Raw genomic sequence first — 17,455 nt, 5'->3', positions numbered from 1 at the left:
CAGATGATATTAAGAGTAAAAGGTTAAAAGGTCCATAAGGTCAGAAGGATCACAGGTTCACACAGAAGGACCATTGTTTAAGTGGACTAATGAATAAGGATAACATGTCAAAAGGTTAGAAGGTTCGTAAAGAACAGGGTGAGAGAAATAGAGGTGTTTAGGGGCAATGAGGGAGGGGAAAAATTAACATGTAAGTCAATGGGAAAATGAGAGTGTCCCAGAAGCAACATATATACACTACTAGTATCCATGCCGGCTAGTTCGACAACTAGTCAGAACACTTGGGATGTTGGTAGGCATGTGAGGCTGGTTCCACCCTTCAATGAAAAGGAGGTAGCCAAGTTTTTTTTACACTTTGAGAAAGTGGCTCAAATACTAAAATGGCCTGTGGGGTCCTGGACTATGTTAGTGCAAAGTGTTCTGGTGGGTAAAGCTCAAGATATCGATTCGGCTTTACCGATTGACCAATGTGCAGATTATGAGATAGTGAAGAAAACCATTCTCAAAGCCTATGAATTGGTCCCTGAAGCTTACCGGCAAAAATTCAGGAATGCCATGAAGAGGGAGAGTGAGACCCATGTGGAGTTTGCCAGAATGAAGGAAACCATGTTTGATCGGTGGTGTGACTCGAAGGGGATTGGGAACGACTTCAACCTGTTGCGACAATTGATATTGGTGGAGGAATTCAAACAGTGTGTCCACCTGGACATTAAAGTACATCTGGATGAAAAGAAAGTACCAGAATTGTATGAGGCAGCAACCGTGGCAGATGACTATGCCTTGACACACAGGATGGGGTTCCACAAACCTAACTTCCCGCCTAGGGTTAGCCAGGGGAGTTATGGTAAATCAGGTGCGGAGAACAAGTATTCATGGAGGCGGCCTAGAGATGACTATGGGGACAAATCTGATACCGTGACTTTTAGGGATCAGAAGACTACAGTTCCAAGACAGACTTATCTTCCGGGGGGCCCGAGGCAGACCACGAGTTTTTCCTCCGGGCCTACTTGCGCTTTTTGCGAGAAACCAAGGCATTTGATGTCCCAATGTTATGCCCTGAAAAGGAAAAATCAGGAGCGGAGTCAGACTCGTACAACTCCGAATGCATTGGCAAATGCGAGAAATCGTCCTTGGAGGACAGTGCCTTGTGAAGGTTTCCATGCCAAAGTTACGGCATCACAGAACGACCTTGTTCAAGAGGGTTACAAACCTTTTATTTCAGAGGGGTTGGTGTCACTGGATGGAGACTTAACGAACCAGAGACCTGTTACGGTATTGAGGGACACATGAGCACATCAATCTTTGATGCTTGAGGGCATTTTGCCATTGTCAGAGAAGACGGCAACTGGTGTTAGTGTTCTTTTACAGGGGGTTGGTGGCTATGTTAAAGCTCCACTTCATGTCATCCATTTGAAGTCTGAATTTCGTGTCAGGACCAGTCACCGTAGGTTTACAAGCCACTCTACCTGTGGAGGGAATATCTTTTGTTATCGGGAATGATTTGGCCGGTGGTCGAGTTTCTGGTAATCCGATGTTTGTGGAAAAGCCTAGTATGGAAAATAACACCGCACAGTTCGAGCAGGAGATTCCGCGTATCTTTCCATCCTGTGCCGCGACTCGTGCTATGGGTAGGAAGCACTCTGAAGAGAAGGAGAAGGTACTGACGTCACGCTTTGCACAGGCACTTCTTGTCGAGTACCCTGAAACTAAGGGTCAGCACACACAAGTCATGGATGGAGGCAATGTTGGCAATCTCTTTGTAGGTGGACTGAACTTTGACACAAGAGAAGATGTTCTGGACACTATCTTTGGCAAATATGGACCACTCTTGGAAGTGCTGCTGATAAAAGACAGGGAGACGCAAAAGTCGAGAGGGTTTGGCTTTGTCACATTTGAAAACACAAAGGATGCCAAAGATGCAGAAAAGGATTTGAATGGCAAGGATTTGGATGGTCGGACCATAACCATAGAGAAGGCAGGCCATGGGCGTCGAGGGGGTTACAGAGGAGGAAAAAGTGGATGTAGTTTCAGGGGTGGCTATGGCTCCGGGGGTGGGAGTAGTAGTTTTGGTGGCGGCCGCAGTCGTGATTACTACGGAGGCTCACAGCAGCAGCAGCGCAGTTTTGGCAACTCTCGACGGGATGACTATTACGGTGGTAGCCGAGATGGGGACCGCTACTCACGTGACTACAGCACCCGACTCTACAACCGTGATTACGACTTTTATGATCAAGAGAAGAGTTGGAAGCACTGAGTGCTCAGGAGCAGCCGAGCCAAGATTCCTACACGGATTAACCCGTGAACTCCACGTTACTAAAGGCGTCCATGTAGTGAATACTTCCAGGCCTCACCACTCAACCACCATGAAACCTGGCTCTCAGCTCGGCCTCCTTCAAAAAGTGCTATAGATTTGTTTTGCTTTGGATTTTTTGATCACAACCCCTTAACCTTCATTCAAAAAATGAGAAATAGAAACCAGAGGTTGATGAGATGGAGTTTGGCTTTGCAGGAGTTCAACTTGGAAATTGAGCATGTAAAGGGCAGGGACAATGTCGTTGCTGATGCTTTATCCAGATTGAACTAACTTTGGAAATGCCTGTAGGTTGTTGGAAGTTTTGTTGCTTTATTTTGGGGAATATTAATAATTGTTGATCACGTGAATTGATTATTTGGGTGTGAGTTTTACTTTTGTTTGTTAAAAGAGTTTTTGCCTGCAAATAAACTTTTCACTATGTTCAAACTTTCTTTCTTGAGGGGGGGAAGTGTTATGGATTCGTCACTTTCGTTGTTGTGGTTTTCATCCACTGTAAACATTTTCGATTCCATGCACTATTATTGTTGTTGTTTGAGGGAAATGGAGGTTACTATTTTCAAAAGGTAAAAAAAGTTAATGTTTTAAATGAAACCGGAACCGGACGACGACTAAGAAGAGGAAGAGGAGGATAAGAAGGCTGAGCGAGTGAGTCAGACAAGAAAGCCGAGTTGCTTCGAGGTCCTGAGCGAACGTTGGTGAACGAAGGTCGCGTGTGAACTCGGGTTTCCCAGGAAAGGGATTCCTGCGACAGAGTTGTTATCGCTGTGACAGATCAACCTGCCTGTCAGGTTTTGTGGTTGATTCCGGAGAGAATCATCAGAGTGCCGTTACGCCACCAGAACGGGCCGTCGGCAATTTTGACTCGCGCAGGATTTGCGCATCGTTCAAGGTTTTTCACCTCGCTTTAATCATTGTCACCGCATTCAGACGTGGATCTGGTGTGTGTGTGCGACGTGGCTTTTGAGTGGAAAATCTGCGGTTCGCCGATTGGGAGCCGTGAAACATCCATACCCGAGGGTGTGATTTCCCAGTCACCTGGAGGGTGCCTTTGGATTTCCCAGTCGCCTTGAGGGCACCTTTACGCAGCTTTGGCCGCGTGACTGTGACTGTCAACCCAACGGGATTCTGGTCTCGATACGACATCGTACGGACGATCGCTGGAGCGGATCGACTTTGGCTTGAAGCCGGAAGCAACTTTGGCTTGAAGCCGGGAATAGAGACATGGGGAATCTTCTTCTTTTCGCTCACTTTGAGCACAGTGAGTTATGTTGTACGAAAATGATAGTGCCATCATAGGAAATATATATTGGTTGTACAATTGATTACTATTGTTTTTGTGTTGTTATTCTTGTGTGACCTTAATACAATATTTGTTTGTTGGTAACAATTGGTGTGGTTTCACCATTGATCTTTGACACAGAATAACACATCTTTCTGCCGTGACTCCTCTCGGGGCTCGGAGGTACACCGTGACCGGGGGTTTGGGGAGGAGCAGGTAACAGTAGTTAAAAACAAAGAGGCCACTGATTGTCTGCTGTTGTTGTTGAAAGAATCTTGCCTTGTCCTTCAGCCTCATCATGGGAGATGCTACAAATGTTGAGAGCTTTATATTCCACTGAATTAAGGAGAAAGATGGGATGCTGGTGCCCCAGCCCATAGAGGAGAGCAGCACTACATTGAAGCTGGGTGTAGTTCTAGGTTTTCAAGGAATGACTTAGATATGTGGAGGATACCCAGTTTGTGGCTGGCTTTGGAGACCAACTATGCTATGTGGTCAGCAAAGGGGAGGTGATGGCTGATGGTGAGGCCTAGAGGTTCAACAATGAACCTTTTAAAGTGCCTGGCTGGGGTAGTAGGGATACTCGTTTTACAATACTTCCTGAGTTACAGGCAGAGATTTTGAGATTTGCCAGGAATTAAAGACATGGTCAATTTATCAGGCTAGCACCTAATTCATTCCAGATCTGAATAACGTAAGCATGATCGAATAGGTTTAATGTTAGGTGGCACAATGGAATTATTTATTTTACATACCTTTCACCTACACCACTTTTGTATACTATTTATCTATTAATTTTAACTTGCTTTCTTATTGTATATTATATTAATTTGCATGTTGATGTATTTTTGGTGATTGTTTGAGCAAATGCTTCATATTGATATGAAATGTTGAATGTTTATACATTTGTAAATTGTCATACAATTCAGTGGAAGCTGCAAAGTGACGATAAAAGTGAACTGAACTGAAGACATCTGGCGTCTGTCTGTCTGTGGGATTAGGTACTGTGTAACAACATGTGGAATAATCTGCAGAAAGAGAGATTTGTAGAGTTGGTAGGAAAGCCAGGCTAGTAGAGAGGCCCTTAAATGCTTGAGTGCTGTTGGCCATGATCGTGGCCTCGCCGGAACATACTGTTGGCCATGGTCGTGACCTCATGTGAACGAGCTGTTGGCCACAGTTGTGGCCTCACGGGGACATGGTGATTGTCAAGGTCGTGGCCTCATGGGAATGTGCTCTTTGCCACGATTGATTGTGGCCTCACGGTAACGTGTTGTTGGCCACAATTATTGCCCGCGTTATTGTTCAATCTGTATTGTTTTTTCCTATTTAAGTTTTAGCTCATACACGAGCCTCGATGTTGTATACAAAAAAAACAAAAACAAAAGTGTTTGTTCCTGTGGTTGCCTTACAAACAATAGACGTTTTATTCAGTTTTCCTGAAAAAATACCATATTTTCCTATTGCATACTGGAAAAATTAATCGCTCAAACAGTTAATGTACTGTATATGAGGAACAAGACCGGGCTCAACACTGCCTTGGGTACTCCATCCTGCATTGAGAGAAAAGGAGAGGGTTCTATTGATATTTATCTACTGACTATGCAAGTGGAAGAGGTCAGCAACTGGGGTTTTGCAGTGGCCTTAGGTACCATAGGTAGAGAGCTTGCCCAGCAGAGCAGATTGCCAGGCTCTGTCGAATGCATAAGAAATGTCCAGGGATAGCCCTGATATATTGGATGAAACGAAGACATTGATTGAGGTATGCTAACCGCCATGAGAAGCAAAGAGAAGCTGATGTTTGGATGTCTACCCTTCAACAGAACATAAGGTAGTGGTCTTTTGCTCTGACGTAAGGTTATCGCCCAAAACACCATCTTCTGTTTCACATGGCGGTTCATCGTCATTGGTATCCCTCCATCTTGACAAAATGATAGACATGCTGCTTCTTTCATGGTGACAATTCCCCTTGCACTGCACTTTCATTAATGATTGAATGAATGAATGATCGTTTTTTAAAGGCCATTTTCCCCGCTAGAGCGGGGGGTTAGCCTTGCGGGCCCCATGACAATCATGGTTCCCCGTTTGAGGCAATGCTTTTATGGCCGGATGCCCTTCCTGACGCCAACCCTTGGTCGCCTCTTACGATGCGCAGGGATACGGTGTACCTATTCTAAGTCGGGGTACACACCGTGCTCATTCATCCCAGCAAGCTGGTACTCAAATTTGCCGACCTCGGAAGGATGACAGGCTGAGTCAACCCCCCTGGCGTTAATTCAGCGATCGACCGGGATTCGAACCCAGGACCCTAGGATCCCAAGCCGGCACCCTAACCGCTAAGCCAACACCAGGGTTCTGGAGGAACAGATTTCCCAGCATTTGAGCCTCACTCTTGCCAACACAGAATGAATACAGGAGAAAGGCGGATACCTCAACATCTGGAGCCCATTTGGTTACAGGAGTTGCAGGAATATGTGTGATGTGATCACCTGCTGTCTGATGGGACCCAACTCCAGTTTTCCTGCCAGGTTCATGTATTTCCCGAGTCTTTTACTTTCCCAAGCCTCTCAAGGCAGTGGATGCTATTTGACACATAGGTGAGGCATGTTTGATGGATGCCAAGACGGGCCAACCTGCTAGTGGGCCTTCATGTCAAATCTATGGTTGCCATAGCTCCTCCGAGATCCCCTGTAGTTTAACTTTGGGCCGTAGGATGCTGAGTTACCATGTTGCTGTGAAGATGCACCACAGGAATCATGGTGATGTAGAGGCTCTACTGCCAGGAGAGACTTGCACAATTGGCTCTCTCTTTGCAACACACTTCCAACAACTGTGGTTCTAACCACAACACTAGATGCCCAACACCACCTCGTGACAAGCCACTCACGGAGGTTAATCAACGTCTCCTTGATTTCATTCATTTTCTAACTGTCCGCCAATGCAGATCTACTCTAGCCTTCACTAGCAAGACTAGTTCTTCATTACACTTTGATTCCTGACATATTTCGATGAAACCCCTCTCCCCCAGCCATTGTCTCGAGAGGAGTCGCAGCATATCCAAACCTGAGTGATGAGGTTGCTTGAGAATAGACAAGACGACATCAGAAGCAATGGTGCATTCCATTATTTTGCGAGTAATTAGAAGTACGCTTCCTGGTCTGTAGCTGATGGGATCTGCTTTTGCAGCCTTTCTGAATGGGAGTGATGCTCGCAGATTTCCAGGCAAAGTGGAAACAGCCAATGGATGGCAAACAGCCAAAGCACCGATGTCATCTGGGGGTGAACTCTGATGAAGAGGTGAGGGTGGATAGAACTTTCCCTATGGCCTTCTCAGTTGTGAAGGACACAGAGTCGAGAAGGTAATGGATACGAACGATGTGGTAGGATAGTATTGATGGTGTGGATGATATATTGGGCCCCAGCCTCCACTTTTTGAACTTGTGTTTCCGTTTTCAAAATAAACCGATTCACCTAGCTTTGTTATTATCTTAGACGCATTATGCCATCGTATTCTGCAGTAAAATGGACGTAGGAGAAATGGAAGGGAAATAAGTTTGAAATTAATTTACTTACCAGCTTTATTGTAAAATGCAATGGACAGTAAGTACTAATGTGTGAAGGTAAAATATTTTATGGAATTGGAGACATTTTGATTAATTTGAGGGTGGGAAATTTGATACACTTTTTATTAGCCTGGCTGAGGGACTTGGATTTTGAGTCCTGCGAGTCCGTCCGTCCGTCCGTCGGTTCATCCGGAAACTCGACTTGAAAACGACCGGACACATTTCTTTCATATTCAGCACATGCATGCAATAATATCTGGGCATTATGATTTTGAGATCAGAGCCAAATGTCATGGGTCACGATTTTATTTCCACATTTGAGGAATTTAATTTTTTTATGGGAGAAAATAGCAAAGTATTTTTTTTCAATTTCAATTTTTTATTTCCCATATTTGCCAATATAAATACAGTAGAACAAAAATATACAAAGTAATACTTCCAGAATTGGGTGAACTCAAGGATTTAATAAAATTGCTTGACTCATTGGCTGGTACAAAGATACATTTTATCAGCTGCATTTATGTGTGTATTTTACCTAACCCTAACGCTAATGCTAACCCTAACCCTAATGCTAACCCTAACACTAAGCCTAACCCTAATGCAAACCCTAACCCGAAGCCTAACCCTAATGCAAAACCTAACCCTAATGTTAACTCTAACACTTTCACTAACCCTTATGCTAACCGTAACCCTAACACTTATATTTTTTAGCAGCTGCATTTATGTGTGTATTTCACCTAACCCTAACGCCAATGCTAACCCTAACGCTAACCCTAACACTAAGCCTAACCCTAATGCAAACCCTAACCCTAACCCTAACCCTAATGCGAAACCTAACCCTAATGTTAACTCTAACACTTACACTAACGCTAACCCTTATGCTAACCGTAACCCTAACACTTATATTTTTAGCAGCTGCATTTATGTGTGTATTTCACCTAACCCTAACGCCAATGCTAACCCTAACGCTAACCCTAACACTAAGCCTAACCCTAATGCAAACCCTAACCCGAAGCCTAACCCTAATGCAAAACCTAACCCTAATGTTAACTCTAACACTTTCACTAACCCTTATGCTAACCGTAACCCTAACACTTATATTTTTTAGCAGCTGCATTTATGTGTGTATTTACCTAACCCTAACGCTAATCCTAACGCTAACCCTAACCTTAAGGTAACATTGCATTATAATAGGTTTCCGTTGAACGATATTGTGTTATCCAAGGTATGCAAACATACAGTTTCCATTATACCCAATCACACATACACATTATATATTCTTTAGAGTGTTGGTGATGCCGAAGCAGTTTCTTTGCAAGGGTTATACCCTGTGGTTTGCCATTGCCTTCCCAGCACTAACCCTAATTGCCTAACAATTGCGCCACCGAGTGTAGTATTACTTTCACCAATATGTGCAAATTACTGAGAACGTCCATTTTGCTCCCCACCGAATCCAGCTGTTATAATACAGAATTTGGTGTACAGTATATATAATTTTTGACTGATTTCCCACGTGTTCTACTGTGCCCCTAGTAAGCACAAAGTGTTTTGAAATGTATTTTTGAATGATTTATCCATTATCTTTTTACCGATGTATTTCTTTAATTACACTAATACTTCTACTGTGTACACACATCATACACCACAACCAAATCAAACTTTAACTACACTTGTAATTGAATGACAATGAAACCACTTGGTCAACCGTTCAACATACAGCAAGCATTAAAACTACAGCTTAAAACAGTTTTATATTTGTTGTTAAAAAAAAACCACACAACGCTCTCAATGATCGAGTTGAGTGAAATTGTCTTTGCGGTGATTCGAACACAATTTGCGAGCAGTGCCCTCTGATCTTTATGCTCGATTATTCTTTTGTTGGTAAATCTGGAAATCACCCACCAAACACCATAGGTGTAGCCATTGTCTCAGCACAACAATCACAGAAGAGTTGAAATTCGGAGCCTTGTCATTGACACAGGGCAAACTAGAATGGTACTCGGTAGAGCAAATACCTCCGTCAGGTTGAACAGTTTGTTTTGTATCCCACCGATAGGCCAGATCTTGATTCAGACCTGAACCAAAATGTGATCGACTTGTTCTTGTCAACTAAACAACTCGTCCACCAAGTTTAGTCATAACTTGTCCACACCTTTTTGAGATATCCTGCTATATATTGTTTTTGGCCCTATCTCCCAAATGGGAAGAATCACTTTAAAAAATTCTACTAGCCGGATCCGGATCTGGATCTTCACAAAAATCTAATCATTTTATCCTTGTCACGTACCCAACTTCTCAGCCAAATTTCGTCCGAATCCGAACACAACTTTTTGAGATATCTTGTTCACATACAGACCAGCAAACAAACACAGGGGTGAAAACATAACCTCCATCCACTTTCGGTGGTGGAGGTAACTAGAACGACACACGGTAGATCACACATCTCAACCAGGCTGAACAGTTTACGTTTTGTATCCCATTGAGAGGCCGAATCTGGATCCAACATCGACCAAAATCTAATCGGCTTTGGTCTCGACACCGAACCAACTCATCCACCAAATTTGGTGAGAACTCGTCCACAACCTTTTGAAATATCATGCGATATATCGATTTGCCCGATCACTCAATGGTGAAGAATCACTTAGAAAATTAAAAAATTATCATATCCGAATCCATATTCAGATCTTCGCCAAAATCGAATCATTTCGTCCTTGTCACATACGCCACATCTTGGCCAAATTTCGTCCGAATCCGTCCACAACTTTTTGACAGATCTTGTTCACAAACAAACGGGCAGACAGACAAACAAACAAACAGGGTTGAAAACATAACCACCTCCCACCCACGTTGGCGAAGGTAATAAAAATCATTCCAGCAACACAATAACGACCTTCACTTGAGTAATAGATGGATAAATCAATGAAAACCTACCATAGTAGTCCGGCAACAAAGCAGAATGCTTCCTGCAGGTTTCCTCACAGATTTACCATGAATGAGTACTGCACCAAATGGATTTTACCGATCCACAAACTTAATGCGCATGTCAGCAGAACTCGGCATCCTGGTTACTGGATTTGCAATGCATAAGTGATGGTGACGCAGAGCAATCAGGATGTTTGTTTAAAACCGTGCACCATAAATGGATTTGCCAATGAGTACAGTGAAAGGCTCACATTTATTTTTATAAATTTTTTTTTCTGTTAAAATTGTTTTCAAAGAGCCACGAAATTCCTTGTATTTGTTCGGAGACACGCACAGTGATTGTAGACTATCCACATCCAAAGATTCAAAAGACGACAGATTAATAAAGCAGTTTTGTATTCAAACCTACTCGTTATGGGTATTTACATGTTGGCCATACATTGCATACATAATGTTCAGTGGCCAGGCAGAATGAAATGAACACCATTAATTGTAAACAAACTTTATTGACAATCTCATACAAACAATCAAATTGCGACATATTTGGTAACATATGTCCCATAGCAACATACACTTATTGCCATGTAAGCAAACGTGTTCCATGCTGCTTTCTTGTATATGAAGAAAACGAAATAAATAAAAATTAAAAAATATATAAAATATATATATATAAAATATATATATATACAGTATATAAAATATATATATATATATAATATATATATATATAATTATATAAAATATATATATACACAGTATTTATGGAATTGCAGCCTTTCTGAATGGATGAATATATATATTATATAAAATGATTATATATATTTATAATATATATATATATATATATACATATATATATATATATATATATATATATATATATATATATATATATATATATATATATATATATATATATAAATAAAGACTTGCCATGCAAACCTCACAGCCAAGCAACACAGCCATATATACATAAAATATATATATATATAAATATATATATAATATATATATATAATATATATATATAATATATATATATATAAATATATATATAAAAACAAAATATATATATATAATTATATTTAAAAAAATAAAATTATATATATATATATATATATATATATATATATATATATATATATATATATATATATATATATATATATATCAGTCACTATGCGACCTTCATATCATCAGTGGAGAACCGCCAGCAAGGTGTCCCATACAGCTGCTGCTGCACCTTGCTGGGAGCGATACGCACCGCCTGCCACGCGGTGACGTTATCTCTGGTATCCACTCATCATATGGAGTCGACCTGGTTGCGGTTGGGAGTTACTAATAATGGTATCTGTAATCTGGTTCTCCAACCTAATGAGCTGACAACATGACGTCATCGCCATGCACGTCCGCCTTGCCTGCAAAGTTCCAGAGGAACCATCTAGCAGTGCGTCATTACGGATTATAAATACAGATACTGTCACAAGTGCATGCAAAACTCACAGTTACCGACCTGGTTTCGCCCTTGTTGGGGCTTCATCAGTTATCTCACTTGTCTCACTTATCTCACTTATCTCACATCAGCCTCACTTATCTCTCTTAAACATATATATATATCAATATATATATATATATCAATATATATATATATATATATATATACATACTAGCTTGGCTCGGCTCGCTGCGCTTGCCTCATCAAGCGTCGATACTGAGGAACGGGCTTATTTTAACTGAGGCTAATGACTGTACCTGAGTTGCTGTGTTGTCATGATTTTCACCAATCATAATACAAACAATTACTTTTCACAAATGTATTTGTTGTGTTTGTGATATTACATTTTTATAGGCAATTTAGGTTGAAGATTTACGTTGAATGTTTTTTTTTCAGGAAAGAACCCCTCTGCACATACATAGGGGAGGAGTAGGTGCAGACTGGAAGTTTGGGGACGATTACACCTCACCACCACGTAATTCAAAACACCTCACCACCAAGTAATTCAAAACACCTCACCACCACGTAATTCGAAACACCTCACCACCACGTAATTCAAAATACCTCACCACCACGTAATTCAAAATACCTCACCACCAAGTAATTCAAAACACCTCACCACCAAGTAATTTAAAACACCTCACAGCCATAAAACACCTCACAGCCATAAAACACGTAATAAAAACACCTCACCACCACAAAAATAAAAACACCTCACAGCCATAAAACACGTAATAAAAACACCTCACAACCATAAAACACGTAATAAAAACACCTCACCAAGACAAAATTAAAAACACCTCACAGCCTTAAAACAAGGTAATAAAAACACCTCACAGCCATAAAACACGTAATAAAAACACCTCACCACCACGAAATTAAAAACACCTCACAGCCATAAAACACGTAATAAAAACACCTCACCACAACGAAATTAAAAACACCTCACAGCCATAAAACACGTAATAAAAACACCTCACAGCCATAAAATACGTAATAAAAACACCTCACAGCCATAAAACACATAATAAAAACACCTCACCACAACGAAATTAAAAACACCTCACAGCCATAAAACACGTAATAAAAACACCTCACAGCCATAAAACACGTAATAAAAACACCACACAGCCATAAAACACGTAATAAAAACACCTCACCACCACAAAATTAAAAACACCTCACAGCCTTAAAACACGTAATAAAAACACCTCACAGCCATAAAACACGTAATAAAAATACCTCACAGCCACGAAATTAAAACACCTCACCACCACGTCATTTAAAAACACCTCACCACCAAGTAATTCAAAACACCTCATCACCAACTAATTCGAAACACCTCACCACCACATAATTAAAAACACCTCACCACCACGTAATTATAAATACCTCACCACCAATTAATTCAAAACACCTCACCACCATGTGATTTAAAAACACCTCACCACCATGTGATTTAAAAACACCTCACCACCACGTCATTTAAAACACCTCACCACCACATAATTCAAAATACCTCACCACCACGTGATTCAAAACCACCACAACGTTATTAAAAACACTTCACAACCACGGAAACAAAAGTTTGAGGGAGTCGTTAAGTGAGAAGTTAAGTTAAGTGAGTCGTTAAGTCGTCTGCCTCACAGACACTGCCCAGATGTGTAGATATATAGATAAATGACTGTACCCGAGTTGCCGTTTGTCATGGTTGAAACCAATCATAATTCAAACAATTATTTTGCACAAATGTATTTGTAATATACGTGATATCACATTTTAAAAACAATTGAAGTTGGAAAAAAAAAATTCCCCAAAACATTCCCCCCCCCCCCAAAAAAGAAAATTTGGAAATTTTTGCAAAAAAAATACCCTTTGGACATACCGACGGCAGAGATATGTGCATTCCAGAAGTTTGGTACGGTTTCACAAAAGTTTGAGAAAGTAGTTCAGTGACAACACAGGACAACACAACACAGGACAGGACAGACGCTGCACAGATATATATTATATAGATATATATATAAATATATATATATATTAAAAAAAAAAAAATCACATATATTAAAAAAAAAACAAAAAAAAAAACAATCAATATATATATATACACAAAGAATTAAGTTAAGCACCCCCCCGTTTTTTTACAACCTCGTACATTACAAGTTTGTTGTCGTCAAAACAGTGTAATATACCCATGATATTGCTATATTTTCTGGAGAAGTGATATTATGGTCACATAAAAACATAACAATCATGCCGTTTTCAATATTTTATTCTGAATAATTTAAGGTGAAATTTTTTGGGAATTTTAGGCATATTTTCACCTCAATTTAAGTATGGAGCTATAGGTCCATCACGGACAGTGTGGATGACGTTTATGTTTTCTAACGTACAGTCATTGTTCTGAGAAGACCTCTAGCGATCTTTGCGTCAATAACGTGTGTAGGACCCACGTGATCGGATCACTGACTCAACCCTACGTCTCATAGACCCTGTAAGCCGTCGTATGCGTTGCTGTGGCAGGTTGTTCCATTCCCGATGTAATGCACGTTCCAATTCATCCAGATTGGCTATTGGAGGGACCATCTTCGCAATTTGTCGTCCCAACATGTCCCAAACGTGCTCGAGGGGGTTCAGGTCAGGACTGTACGCAGGCCAGGGGATGGTTGTCACAGCACCTTGCTCCATCCGATCACGTGGGTCCTACACACGTTATTGACGCAAAGATCGCTAGAGGTCTTCTCAGAACAATGACTGTACGTTAGAAAACATAAACGTCATCCACACTGTCCGTGATGGACCTATAGCTCCATACTTAAATTGAGGTGAAAATATGCCTAAAATTCCCAAAAAATTCACCTTAAATTATTCAGAATAAAATATTGAAAACGGCATGATTGTTATGTTTTTATGTGACCATAATATCACTTCTCCAGAAAATATAGCAATATCATGGGTATATTACACTGTTTTGACGACAACAAACTTGTAATGTGCGAGGTTGTAAAAAAACGGGGGGGTGCTTAACTTAATTCTTTGTGTATATATATATATATATACATATATATATATATACTGTGTTCAAAAAGTATCCGACCTTTATTTTTCGTGCGTAAAAAAAAAGAAGCTAGGGAGGCGTTGATTGGTGCACGTATGTAGGCGATCCTAATGCACACGCGTGAATTTTTTCCCACCTGCAGACGCTGTCATTCGACGGCAGACCGCCGATGAGTGAGGACATGTAAGTGAGCGCCGTCGGATTTTCGTTTTTGACAAAATGACGGAAAAACTTGAACAACGCTACTGCATCAAATTTTGTGTAAAGCTTGGCGATTCCCAAGTGGAAACGATCCGCAAGATTCAACACCGTTCATTCCATTATGAAGGAGGATTTGGGCTTCAGGAGAATCTCAGCGAAGTTCGTACCAAAGCTGCTAACGATTGAGCAGAAGCAACTCCGTTTGGAGATCGCACAGGACATGCTGGAGACTGTGAACAGCGATCCCAGCTTCCTCAACACAGTGATCACTGGCGATGAGTCCTGGGTTTATGGGTACGACCCAGACACCAAGTTGCAGTCATCACAATGGAAGCATCCAACATCCCCGAGGCCAATAAACACAAAATTTGATGCAGTAGCGTTGTTCAAGTTTTTCCGTCATTTTGTCAAAAACGAAAATCCGACGGCGCTCGCTTACATGTCCTCACTCATCGGCGGTCTGCCGTCGAATGACAGCGTCTGCAGGTGGGAAAAAATTCACGCGTGTGCATTCGGATCGCCTACATACGTGCACCAATCAACGCCTCCCTAGCTTCTTTTTTTTTTACGCACGAAAAATAAAGGTCGGATACTTTTTGAACACACTACGTATATATATATATATATATATATATATATATATATATATATATATATATATATATATATATATATAAATAAATAAATAAATATAAAAATGTATATATATATATATAAATATAAAAATATATACCAATATAAAAATATATATACACATGAAAAAAAAAAATCTATACTATCTATATATATCTATCTATATATATCTATACTGTATATAAAACACAGTTTGTGTGTGTGTGTAATGTTACCGATAGACTCATAAACGGAGAGGCTCACGTGCTTGATATTTGGCATAGACATGGCCATTGAGCCTGGGAAGAACATGGCCGAACTAAAAAAAAAAATTTCATAATATTTTTTTTCCATATTTTTGCCTCAGTGCATTTCAGCGAGGAATATTATGCACGGAATCTGACCGGTGGCAGAGCAGTGCGCTGATTCGCTCAGAGCGATCACGTGATGTTCCTTGCCGCCATTAACTCAGTTACGCGTTCGCACGTATTTCAGAGCGAAAAGCGATTGCGTTTTTTCACATTTCAGCGAGGAACATTGCCATTCACACCACATCGGTTTTTTTTCCTTTCATCTTTACAAGATCCATATTTTTTATTTATATTTAGCTCAGCGCATTTCAGCGAGGAATATTATACACGGAATCTGATCAGGTGGCAGAGCAGCACGCTGATTCGCTCAGAGCGATCACATGATGCTCCTTGCCGCCATAAACTCACAGTTACGCGTTCGCACATAATTCACACGTTCAAAACAAATGAGATCCGCGAAGCGAGTTGGTCGAGTCGTGCTAACCAAGATGGCGACACGGCGGCTTCACTTTTCACGGAGTATGAGCATTCTATATATTTTCAATTCATTGCGCCCGACTCGCTCACGTACTTGATTTGTGGCATAGACATGGCCATTGGGCCTTCACGGTGTAATTTGTGAGAGGCTTTTGTCCGAGTGAGCTTGAGTCGAGAGGGCGAATGTACGGGTTGGGAATGTATGGGTCTCCCTTCCCCCACCCGGCAACGCCAGTGCTGGAGGGCGTCACAGGATCGGTGAGTCTCCAAAATCCGCTTCATGCTGGTGCGAAGATGCAGGACGATGTCGCGATTGTTGTGCTGCTCTCCGACCATGAGAACTGCAACGTCATTGTTGACTGGCCCTCCCCTTCCCTCCCCTTCCCCCTCACCCTCCGTCCTCCCCTCCCCCTCCCCTTCTCCCCTCCCTCCCTTTTCCCCCTCCTCCTCCTTTTTCCCCCTCCCCCTCCCCCCCTACCCCCTACCCCTTCCGCCCCTCCCCCTCCCCCCAGTTTCTGTGTCAAACAGCAGGAGGGAGTTTCAAAAGTCTCTACAAAAAACGCCGTTAGCGACAGGAAGGGTCATGTTATTAACCCAACCCTTGTGGGGTATATAGAGTACAGTAGATCTTCACTCAGTTCTGTAAGTAAAACTTGACTTATGGATGTCGGGATTCCCCCAAAATTATTTATTTAGTGTTATAAACAGCATTAGCAACTGTTTATAAAGCTAATCATACGTGTTTGTGGTTTATAATATTTTTACTTCTGGTTACTCCCACAGAAACACCATCATAAGCTATTTATAAACGTTGACTCGACGTTTGTTCAAGGAGGAAAAACACCTTGGGGAGATGGGATATTAATTGTATTAATATTATTTTGTAATAATATTGATATTATGCTATTATCATTAGTTTTGTTATTCGAAGCGGCCTTGCAAAAACGCCACGACAAAGCTAACTTAACATGCATATACACCTCAACACGCAACGCAATTGACGGCAATAGTGGGGAAAACACGCTCAGGGGAGAAAACCCCCTTGGGGAGGGGGGCAAATGAATGCGCTACAACCTTCATTATGTAACCCTTAGTCATCCTGTCTTAGTCATCTTAGTCTTAACATCTTAACATCTGTAACATCTTAGTCATCATGTAACATCTTAGTCATCTTAGTCTTAGTCATCTTATTCATCCTGTCAAATTTGGTTGAGATTGGATAA

This window comes from Myxine glutinosa, chromosome 3 (assembly GCF_964187855.1).
Source record: "Myxine glutinosa chromosome 3, kmMyxGlut1.1, whole genome shotgun sequence".
Lineage (NCBI taxonomy): Eukaryota > Metazoa > Chordata > Myxini > Myxiniformes > Myxinidae > Myxine > Myxine glutinosa.
This window is presented reverse-complemented; position numbering follows the sequence as displayed.